Raw genomic sequence first — 10793 nt, forward strand, 5'->3', positions numbered from 1 at the left:
TGAATAAGATGACCCACATGAAGTTTTGCCATGGTTGCCAATTTTAACACTCCCTCTCAACCATGGAGAACTTCATCTGCAATTTGTCTATCGGTCGTTACTATTCGTCCATCAAATGCACTGCCTTGTACAGCCTGACCCTTGCCCTGCTCTACTATATTTTGCCTGTTCTGCTTTGTCTTGTTCTACCCTGCACTGATCTGTACTGTTTTGTTCTGTTCTGCTCTGATCCTGCATTGTTCTGTTCTACTCTGCTTTTGTCCGAATTATGAAGAAGAAGAAATGATCGAGGATGTATCATACTGACTCAAAGTCAGTCTCAGAGTATGTACCACTGGTCCCAGACTAGTCGCAACCAACCCAAAGTCAGCGTCATAGTGAGTACAACTCCAATGGTCCCAGACCAATATCATCCTCCACTGACTCAAAGTCAGTCTCAGAGTATGTACCACTGATCCCAGACCAGTCTCAACCGACCCAAAGTCAGCGTCATAGTATGGTACAACTCCTACCACTGGTCCCAGACCAGTATCATTGATCCCAGATCAATGGAGGTCATCCTAGCGTAGGGAGTACGGTAGTTACAACGATGCATCCATCGGTACTACTATGGTCCCTAACTTCATTTCCCTGCTCATTGATCAGATGAGAGGTACTTCCCATGAGTCCCAGACTGCATGGGTAGGATGCCTCGACAGGAGAACTAATCAATCCTGTCCTCACAGGAGAACACATCAATCCTGCTATAATTGCCATGGAGAACACATCAATCCAGGCCTCACAGGAGAACACATCAATCCTGCTATAATTGCCATGGAGAACACATCAATCCAGGCCTCACAGGAGAACACATCAATCCTGCTACAATTGCCATGGAGAACACATCAATCCAGGCTGCCATGGAGAACACATCAATCTAGGCCTCACAGGAGAACTAATCATCCTACTACACAAGAGAGCGAATCATCCTGTTCCACAAGAGAGCGAATCATCTTGTCCCACAAGAGAGCGAATCATCTTATTCCAGTGTGCACCACCAGGGGAGGGTGAGTCACCCTGTGGTCATATGTTGCTCCAGTAGGAACCACAAGCCCTCAGAGCTCCCAGAGCTCAATGTATGCAACATGAAGGACCCTTGTACAAAGGTTTCTTGTTGACTCCAATTCGTTTGGGAAAATCACAGATTAGATCTTTCCTCGGGGCTTTGACAACGTGTATCAACCTGTACATCATCTTAATGTGATGGAGCTTCCTTGCTCATCAACTTACCATATCCCAGATGATGTCTATCTGCTGGAGAAATTGACAATACTGGATTCCTCAATAATCGAATCCCACCTCTGGTTGTTACAGAGAATCACAGTGGTATCCAATGTAAATCCAAATAGCTCACTGAAGAGCTTTCGCAACCAGAGTGCCTCACATGAGGTTATGCTAGCAACAATATATCCTGCTTCGGTGGTGCTCAAAGCCACTGACTTCTGCTTCCTGCTCATCCAGGATATCGAAGCAGATCCCAAGGTGAAACAGTACCCAGAAGTGCTCTTACGGTCCACCACACTGCCTGCCCAATCAACATCAGTATATCCAAGTAGTCTTACATCTCCGGCAGTGTATCTTAATCCATGAGAGATTGTGTCCTGAAGACATCTCAGAAGATTCCTGGCATCAATCCAGTGAGGCTCAAACAAATATGAGCTCACAATGCTAATTGCAAAACATATGTTCGGACGGAGGTTCACCAAGAACATCAATGCAAATGAGTTTTTGAAACTCAAAGGCATTTCCCAAGTCTGGTCCGACATCACTACCATATAACTTCTAAAAGTTAAGATCCTCGAGGTAGTCACAAGCTCGCAGTCCATCATACCGAATCTTTCCAATATATTTACCACATATTTTCCTTGAGATAGGAAAATTTCCCTTGGCTTCTGCCACACTTCAAGTCCTTGGTCCTTCATTTCAAATTCAGAAGCCATCTCCCTCATACATTTGTGAATGAGAGGGTTTGCACCTGTTAGAAAGAGGTCATCCACATACAACACCAGTATGAGAGGCTTGTCATCTTCAACCTTAAAGTCAAGGTTAGGATCAGCTTCACTCCTAGTGAATCCCAGCTTCATCAAGTAGTTATCGATCCTCTCATACCATGATCGGGGTGCTTGCTTTAGCCCATAGAGAGCCTTCTTCAACCTGCATACATGAGATTTTCAATCATAAATCTCAAATCCTTCAGGTTTCTCCACATAGACCTCTTCTTTGATAGAACCATGCAAGAACGTGGTCTTAACATCCATCTGATGTAGGTTCCATCCTTATGAAGCCACAAGGGCTATGATTCACAGATTGTCGTATATCTGGAAACAGGTGCAAATATCATAGTTTATACCTCCCTTCTGGGATAAACCACGAGCAACAGAATGAACCTTATACTTTTCCATACTTCCATTTGTTGCATGCTTTATCTTGTAAAGCCATTTGGAAGTAACAACTGTCTTGTCCTGGGGTCTAGGAACTACTTCCCAAACATCATTCTTCATGATAGACTCATATTCTTTGGTCATAGCATCCTTCCATACTTGATGCTTGACGGCATCTGAGAATGACGAAGGCTCATTTTGTATGATCGTGCTCATGATGGTCAGGTATCCTTGATACCTATTAGGTTTCTTACTTTCACGAAAGGTTCCTTGGGGTGCAGCATGTCCTTCAGCATCATCCCGGACATACACCTTCTTTATCTACTTGTAATTCAGGCATCCCTGTTACCATCTGTCTTACATTGGGTAGAGCTTTGTAATGAAGGTGGGAAAACCTCCAATGCCAAAGTTCGGACTGAAGCGTTGTGTCACAAAACATGACACCTAGCGGACTTCCACCGACTTGATATAAAGAATCAACTCGAAACCCAAGAGTGAAAGCATCTTTAACATTATTTTTCCATATGCGTACCTTACCATCACTGAAGGTTACCTTATAGCCTTTGTCTTCCATTGCCGAGATGGATACCAAGTTCTTTTTGAGATCAGGTACATATAATACATCTTGTAAGTGAATCGTATTACCTTGATTTAGTTTGAGAGAAACATTGCCTACACCTTTCACTGGGTATTTCATGTCATCTCCAAGGACAATTTCCAGGTTAGTTTCTTTCTCTACCAGATTATAGAGTACTTCTTTGTAACCAGTGAAGTGTCTTGAGGCACACACTATCAATGAGCCAAATTCCCATTGAGTCCGAAGGAGCAGAGGTAGATAGAGCATCTGGTAGATAATATTCAGCCTTCTTATTGTCAACAGTGTTAGATTCATACCTGGAATTTCTAGCCTTCTTGAATGGTTGCCCTCTTCCTTGATTTCCCGCATTCCTTTTGCCTTTGCTGTTGAATTTTCCATTCCTTCGATTACCATGAGAGGGATTTTGATCATCGTCACCATGAGAGTCCTTTCTATCAGGGCATTCCCTTGCATAGTGACCTACTTTATTGCAAATGAAACATTGTCCTTTTCTTCCACCCTTAAATCCAGCCTTTCTTTTCGATTTAGACCCAGAATTATTTCTTTTCTTAGCATGAGAAGAAAAAGCAGCAGGAGGACCTTTAGGCAAGGGCATTTCCTGCTCTTCTACCCTTGTTTCTTCTTGAATGCATCTAGCCATTAATTCCTCGAAACTAGGAATTACATTATTGTTCAGAAGAGTAGTCCTGAACACATACCATTCAGATGGTAATCCTCCGAAAGTTGTGAGTGCCATTTCTCTGTCAGTAATAGTTTCCCCAATAGATAGGAGATCGTTCTTGATCTCAGTGATTCTTAAGAAGTATGCTTGCATACTTTCATCTTTACCCTTCTTCATTTCCCTCAGCTTATTTTTAAGAAACAAAACTTGATTTGCATCATTAACTTTAAATAAACTCACCAGTCTATCATAGATTTCCTTGCAGGTTTCTAGATCAGAGTTGTAGGCCACCAAGCACTTGTCGATAGAGTCCCGGATGATCTTTTTCGCTTTAATTTCTCCGTTCTTCCATTTGTTCCTGGCAGCAGGAGGTGCATTTGATGGAGGCTCAACAATATTGCCTCTTACATGACCCAACACTCCTTGATCCTCTAGGGTTAGATTGATAGACATCTTCCATCCGTGATAGTCAACTTTCTCACGAAGCTTGTCTTCAGCAGGGAAGAGTGTTGAGGACCCCATAGTTCTTTTAGAATAGCCTTGCCAATCTTATCTTCAATGATTGCTCTTGCTCTTGCTCAGGCTTTGTCTTCCCTCAGCTCTGATACCATGTTAAGTTATGGTATGTTCTATGCTTATACCAGTTTACTTCTTTTTCTTATTATATTCCACCAATTAGCAATCACATGTACATAAAGTAAAGTGCAGATAGAACATTAAACGATCGACAGAAAACAAGCCAAGACAAGAGACACAAGATGTGGCGGCTAGCCAGGGACAAACCCCACAATGTGTGGGGAAACCCTTTGATCAAATCTTCTTTTATCTTCAATAATTCAGCAGAGAGAAATAGTACAATAAATCTGATTCATATCAGCAGTAGCAAACCCTAGATCAGTAGCATCATCATTAGCGGCTTCATTATCAAACTAGGGCAGACGATATCTTGCAAATCGTTCGTCGGATTGACTTCATTCCACCACCAAAAGTTGCGGATTTCAAAGAAGGTTCAAATGAACCTATAGCACAGTTCCAAAGAGGAGATCTTCTAGGCCACGCAAGTCAATCTTTACTTCTAGAATTGCAGCTTCAGTTTCAGCAGTTTCCGGCTTCAAACTAGGGCAGTCGATATCTTGCAAACCGTTCGTCGTATTGACTTCATTCCACCACCAAAAGTTGCAGCTTTCAAAGGAGGTTCAGATGAACCTACAGTGCAGTTCCAAAGAGGAGATCTTCTAGGCCACGCAAGTCAATCTTTACTTCTGCAGTTGCAGCTTCAAATTTAACAGCTTCCAGCTTCACATGTGTAAGAGAGAGAGACCCATTTCAGCGCAGTAGAGAAGAGACTCATATCTGCGCAGTAGAGAGAGAGAGATGTGATGAGATGAGTGAGTCCAAATGAGGAAAATTCCTCTTATATTTATACACAACGTTTTTGGGTGAATAGATGCGACTGTTGGGCTTCTGAGCCTACATGAGTTGTAGGTCGGCTTGATAATAATTCCATAATCAAAATAAATTCATATCTCCATGAATACTTATCGGAATCAGATGATATTTATATCAATCCTACACCTCTCGACGAGAGGAATCTAATAAAAATATTATTAGCCATGAATAAGATGACCCACATGAAGGTTTGCCCTGGTTGCCAATTTTAACACCAGTCCATCCAACACTTGATCTATGAAAGGCAGAGGAAAGTGGTCTTTCTTGGTGGCTTTGTTCAGTTCTCGGTAGTCCACACAGATTCTCCACTTTCCATTTTTCTTGGGTACCAACACCAGAGGGGACACCCACTCGCTATCCGAGATGGGGTAGATGAATCCTGCATCCAACAGTTTTTGCAACTCTTCTTTGACAATGTCCTTAAGGGCTGGATTCATTCTCCTCTGAGGTTGCCTAACCAGTTTACAATCTTCTTTGATGTAGATGTGATGGGTACAGACCGAAGGATGGACTCCTTTCATCTCCTTATAGTTCCAAGCGAAAGCATCTAGATGACTAGCCAACAGACTATACAGCTCCTTTTCCTGGGAAGGAGATAGGGAGGAGCTGATCTTTAACGTTCTCTCGGGGCCAAACTCCACATTTTTGACTCTGGGAGAGAGTGGATCGGTCACACAAAGGTCCACTAAGGTGCTAGCTTGAGTATCTTCCACCAATTTCTCTAAGGACAATGCACTGGGAGGCAGATTCTGAATCAAGGTCTCAATCAAATCATCCTCGGTTTGAGGACCTCCCCTGGTGGTTTCTAAGGTGAACAAGGGTGCAGAGTACACCTCATCCTCTTCTCCTTATTCCAACCAAAGTGTTAAGTCATGCTCTAATAGAGGTTGGGCAGGAGGGTATAGGACTAGCTGCTTGGACATAGGACCATTTTTGATGGTCATGTTTCCTGCTCGGCAGCTTATGTAAGCATCCGCAGTGGCTAACCAAGGTCTTCCCAAAATAAGGGGGTATCCAGTAAGCTTTACCTTTGGTTGAAGAACCAAGAAGTCTGCAGGATACTCCCAAGAGTCAACCAAGACCAAGACATCCTCCACAATCCCTTCGGGAGTCACAATGGAGCGATCTGCCAACTGCAGGACCGTCGAGGTCTTCCTTAAGGAACCTTGAAGGTTGAGTTTGAGCATGGTATCCCTGGTCATCACATTAATGGCAGCCCCTAAGTCAATCAAAGTGTGGGGTATGATGGTGCCATTGATGTGGAAATCAACTACAGGACTCCCAGGATCCAAATACTTTGGACAGATTACTTGCCCCAACATAAGATCAGACAGTTGTCCTATGACATTGATGGTTGAGGCATCTCTTTTTCGCCTGCCTGGGTGCCTGAAACACTTTTCCTTAACCAATTTGTTGTATATCGATACATCTTTGATGGCTTGGAGAAGTGGTATTCTCGCACACAACTGTTTGAGTTCTCCCAGAAGCTCATTCTCCTCTGGGTCGGGTTGTGTGGTGACTATTAGTCTCTCAGGAAAGGGTGGAGTGGCCTTGGGTTCACTTTCCTGTTTATCTTACTCGTCCTCTGGGGGAGGAGGTTGGTGATCCAGGAGAGTCTTCCTGGATCGCAGGTTGATCTCTTGGATCTCCACAGCATAGGTAGGGCATGTTGTTTCCCTAGTATATACCTGCTGGGCTTGTCGGTTGTTGGGATTCGGGTTTGGTTGAGCAGGCATTTGGGGTTGTCTTTGAGGAGTAGGAGGTAATGGTTGTGGTGGAGCTGGTGGTGGAGGCAAAATGGCAGGAGGAGTGTTGTACTGGGGCCTCCACCCTTGTTGAGGTGCATTCCGCTGAGGCTGTGGCTGGACATGGGAGTGAAACGAATGAGTAGTGGGCTGAGTATGGTATTGAGGTGGGTAAGACCATGGAGGAGGCACAGACCAGGAAGGATGAGCAGGGGGACCCTAAGAAGGCATAGGAGGAGATTGGTTGGGGCTATAATAAGCTTGGGATGTCCCTTGCATCCCCTGCTGGTAAGGTGTAGGTCCATGCGGCCTCCTTTGGTTGAGGAAGTAGAGAGGTTCAATGGTGCCTCGGTTCCTTAGTACATGGCCTTGAACCCAGGTAAGGTTGGGCATTGGTTTGTGGTGTGATCCTCCTCACAAACGAAACATACCTCTACCGAGTGTAATGGACACTCGTTCTTAGGGTGCTTCCTTGTACACCTAGGACAGAAGATGGCCAAAGCCCTCTCAGCTTCCTCTTTCTTTTGCTGGATTCAGAATGTATCAAGTTGCATGGCAATGGTCTGTCTCACCTCACTTTTGAGGTCCTCTAGCTAATTAACAAACTCATGCTTGGAGAAAGTAGCACTAGCTGAAAGGGGGTTTCCCCTACCTCTTTTCCGGGCTGCCCTAGAGTGGTTTCTAAACACTGTCTTTATATCCTCATAAGGTAGTTGGTAAATATCTCCTCCAGCTAACATGTGAAGGGTATCTAAAAGGTCTTCAGGGACTCCTCGGAGCAGGACCAACTTGAGAGATTCATGGTCAGGTGTGCACCTGGCCTGTTTATAGCTAGGTTGGAACCTTTCCTCATAATATTCTAAAGACTCATCATTTCCCATCGTCATCCGAAAGATCTCTCCCTTGGCTTCCTTCGACCTACAGTAGTCCGGGTATTTGGTATTGAAAGCTTGTTGCATCTGAGCCCAAGTGGTGATACTGTTTCCAGGGAAGCCCATGAACCAGCATAATGCTGCATCCTTGAGTGTAGAGGGAAAGAGTTTCAGTTTTTGCTCATCTTCTGTATAGTCATAGGTTCGACAAAGGACAACAAACTCAAATAGGAAGGTATCAGGGTCTTCAGTAGTCAATCCATGGAAGTGAGGTAAAGCGGAGGGGCTTATGTTTTTCATTTTCATGTTTCCATTGGTCTCTCGAATGGGAAAGGCACCTTCTATTCTCTCATCTTGTCTTCCATTCTCAGCCATGGCTTCAGGTGGAATGGTTTCTAACTCTTGTTCTGGTATAGGATATTCGTATATCTCAGGAGGCTCGCCTATAGGTTCTTCTGGATCACTGTCACCAAAGAAGAGAGAAGGGTGACTCAGTGAAGTGGTGGGGGTGTTGGGTAAGAATTTGCCGGTTTTATCTCTGTTCCTACGAGGCATGAAATGGAAAGGCTTTTGATTGCTTTTTGCTTTTTCTGCTTGCACCTGCAAAACTGAAATAGATTGAACTGCAACTAGCTATCTTGCTGAAATGAAAATGTGGAATTGAAATGAAAGCAGGAAATGGCTAATCTATTTTGCTCAAATGAAATTGCAGGAATGAAATGCTAGTCTACGCTTGCAGAATTGAAATTGCTAATCTACGCTTGCAGAATTGAAATTGCAGAATTGAAATGCTAATCTATGAAAGCAGGAAATATCTATTTTACTTTTGCGGAAATGAAATTGCAGGATGGAAATGAAATAAACTATCTAGCAGAAGGCGAGTGTAGGAAAATAGAAGAAAAGCAACAATCACCAATACTCTGACGCTTCCCCAGCAACGGCACCAAAAAGATGGTGGGCTCTAGTATTGCAGCAATAATGCTGCAACTCCTGGGAATCCCTTCTTTACTTTTATCAACCAAATAGTTCGTAACAAACTTGGAAGCGACGGTGCTGTATGCACAAGTACTAGCTCTTGCCACAGCTGTCACTTGCTCAGCTGGCACAAGTCCGCTAGGGGCTTAAGCCAACTTCTATGAGCTCTTAGAAGAAGATTTTCAACTAATGGATGGAAGCTGATCTACTTGCGGAAAGAAAAAGCCAAAAAGTAACATAAACCCTAGCAAACCCTAATTCTACCAGCTAGTCCTACTGATGCAGAGGAGAGAATGAAAACTATTAGAAGAGATACCATTACTTCTATGAAGGTAAAATGCACATGCCTAGGCTATCTCTATCTAAAGGAAACATCTTTTTGTGTTTTCAAATAAGTTATCAGAGTTATCATGCATGTGTTTTAACTGGCTTTTTACTATGCAGGGGTGGACAAAGGAAGAGGAATGCTTGGAAAAGGTTGGGAAGGTTCAGAGAGGGTCTAAGGAGTCCCTAACACCCTTCCTGAGAGTTTCACAAAGTTTGGCTATCCAGCAACCTCACTTGTGAGCTTCTACAAGAAGTCTGCAGGGGTTCTACAGGATGTTTCAGGGATTTCTACAGGATGTTCAGAAATTTCTACAGGATGTTTGAAAATTGGATTTTGGAGGATGGGTGAGTGAAAGAGGATGCATGAATGGATAGAGAGGTAGGGTAGGGGTCTGAAATGACCCAGTGACTGATGGATGAAGTGATGAGAGGATGTAGAAAGCTAACTTGACTTAAGGAAGGCTAAGGCAATGGAAGAGCAAGAAGGTAGGGTTACGTGGGCAGAAGAGTGGTTGTGAGATGAGGAAGCTAACTAGGAGATGGAGCAGCTAGACTGGACGAAGCTTAGGTGGATGAGAGGGAGATGGATATGCCCTTCACGGTGTGTACTTAACCGAATCAACCAAATCCTGCACACAATCAAAATCTTAGCTAATCTATCCTAACTATCAACGAAACAAATGAACAGCAGTTTTATTTCCAAAGAGAACCATGTATAGCACTTAATCAAAGAAACATCCACAAAGGTCTGAACACATGACTAACTTCTACAAATGAATACATTACACCAAAGATTGCATGGTCAAACAAACTAGTGTTTTTGTTGGGCAGCACTGTTTCTGCAATTCCATCCCCTGATCCAATAAGGGAGAGGTGAAACTGAGAGTGCAAGCAACCCTTTTTCTGGAGCTTTATCAATTATTATCCTATCAATCTATTCTACACATCTGAAGCAATTCTATTCCTCAACAATGACCTATTTAACCAACACAACTAAATCTTGCTCAACAAAACCACGTTTCAAATGCATAAAAGGAAAATCACAGTGCTTAAATGAAAGATAACAATACAAAGAAGGAGGCCCTAGGGTCTCAGGTTGGGCCCAACCCTGAGAGCTATGGCTCCTATAGAAAACTCAGAGCTGATATCAAATCTAACTGGTTCCCATTATCAAAAAATAATCATAAGTCAAGAGTTATGCCGACAATGGCTACAAAAGAACAAAATAGAGCTAGCAGCATTGTAGTACAGAATATGCAAGAGTTTTTCAAAAGTCCTTTTCGAAGGCTAACGCCTTAACATTTATACACCACAAGGCCCTAGTTGGCCTTCTAAATCTATGGGACTTGGCTGCCCAAATTGTGAGTGAACAACTCCTTCCAAGAAATCTATTTGGTTGCCTTCTGGATCCGGTTTTGGTGGCCTTTGGAGCTCGGAGTTGGGGATGCAGATCCCGAGGGAGGCTATTTAATGCAATAGACAACCCCCGTACGAATCCTCAACCCAAGCTTGGCTGTCTCCTAGCCCATGTCTGCTCGGTTTTACTCCAACATGTGTCAAAAAATCCTGAAATGAGCACGTGTTAGCCACCTAGGGACAATGACTACCCTTATTCGTACAAATGACATAAACATACTAAAACGTAATGCATAAGTTATGAAAAATGAAGGATTGAACAAGGGTAATTAGGCCAAATGAGCCCAAATGTTACCAAATTTGGGGCTCATCAGCGAACTCCAAGATACT

The sequence above is a fragment of the Pinus tabuliformis genome, chromosome 6, assembly GCF_031772625.1.
Source record: "Pinus tabuliformis cultivar Carrire ecotype Pingquan chromosome 6, CPIR1, whole genome shotgun sequence".
NCBI classification, from domain to species: Eukaryota; Viridiplantae; Streptophyta; class Pinopsida; order Pinales; family Pinaceae; genus Pinus; species Pinus tabuliformis.